General features: G+C 32.4%; 2 long non-coding RNA genes across 2 annotated transcripts; one reads left to right on the top strand and one right to left on the bottom strand.

Annotated features, from left to right (window-relative positions):
• The first annotated feature begins 11 nt into the window (after positions 1-11).
• On the top strand, positions 12-391 carry LOC109593229 (uncharacterized). The gene is made up of 2 exons (XR_002190819.1): positions 12-126; positions 185-391. It is a non-coding gene; the product is annotated as an uncharacterized LOC109593229 (long non-coding RNA).
• Positions 392-767: 376 nt separating this feature from the next.
• Positions 768-1,286, bottom strand: LOC109593228 (uncharacterized). The gene is made up of 3 exons (XR_002190818.1): positions 1,201-1,286; positions 1,072-1,148; positions 768-1,019 (listed from the first exon to the last, which is right to left on the bottom strand). It is a non-coding gene; the product is annotated as an uncharacterized LOC109593228 (long non-coding RNA).
• Between the last annotated feature and the right edge of the window lie 6 nt (positions 1,287-1,292).

Below are 1,292 nucleotides of genomic sequence, written 5' to 3'. Positions count from 1 at the left end.
TATATAGGTGGAAGACAATAACTATTAGCGTTGCAACCAGAGTTGCTTAGTGCTGAGCAACTCTTTACAATGATTTACAAGCATTGAAAAGGGATCTGCAAAAAAAGTGTGGCATTCCTAGCCCAGGTATGACAAAAATAAATATACTAGAAGTAACTGTATAATTTTTACATTTATTACGTAGGATAACTACTTTTTAGGCTAGATTCTAAAGCTCAATATAACTATTTCAAAGGGTCTCCTTATCTTTAAAGAGCAGTGATTTCAAGGATATTGAACTATTATTATTTTAATTGTGTAATTAAATGAAATCAGTATCTCAGTATAGTGTTGCATGCAATAGCACTGATAAAAATTAATCATAAAATTTCACTATGTTCATTATTAGACTTACACCAAATAATATTAAAAAATCATTAAAATGGTGTCACTGAACTCCTATTAAGAATAACAAATAGAATTCAAGTGATGGTTTAGTATTGTGATGCTTCATGCAGCCTGTAGTAGCAATTTTGCATTGATAAAGTTACATTTTCGCTAACATGACCTCTTCTATTGGTCCTAGCATAGATACTACATACACACATGGATAAGAAACAGGAGGTGATATTGATGTGCCATGCTCTTGACGCCGGATATGACTCATAGAGCATAATAATGAATAATCTACACACGTGAATAAGCATGGCCATTAGCAATGAGGACTGATAGTGAGGAGTTTCATTTGATTTATAGCCAAGTTCTCAGTTGGATGAGCTCCAGATGAATACTTCTACCACCAAAGAGGTCAAATCACACATTTATTTTGTGATGAAGTCAAAAGGGGATGAAACAAAAACTCTAGAGACTATTGTTATTACATCAAACACAAGATATTATTTTATATGCCTATAATAATAATTTTAGTCATAATTTAAGTTCAACAGATGCTTTTTGCCATCTATATTTACAAAGTTTCATCAACACCTTCACTCTTTCAGAACACAATTCATCGTTATCATTCTCGGTTGTATAGTACTCTATAATCATGACAATAAAAAATAAATATTATTATAATAGTTAAATACTGACTTTCCCTGATGTCGCTAAACATAACAAAGCAGTAATAGTACTCTTGTCTGTCATCTTATAGTGCCTGTGTTGGTACTCTAGCGGTTAATAGTTTATTTACTAAAATAGAGGATTCCAAGGGATTTATACCTTGTCTACAACGGTAATATCAGAGGAGCTGCTGCCACATTCCAACTCAGTGTGTATAGGATCATGTCTCTTTTCAAATCCACCCTATTTTT

This window comes from Amphimedon queenslandica, unplaced genomic scaffold, assembly GCF_000090795.2.
Source record: "Amphimedon queenslandica unplaced genomic scaffold, v1.1 AMPQUscaffold_2410_Cont25588, whole genome shotgun sequence".
Lineage (NCBI taxonomy): Eukaryota > Metazoa > Porifera > Demospongiae > Haplosclerida > Niphatidae > Amphimedon > Amphimedon queenslandica.
The sequence above is the reverse complement of the archived record's forward strand: the minus strand, read 5'-3'. Positions and strand labels throughout refer to the sequence as shown.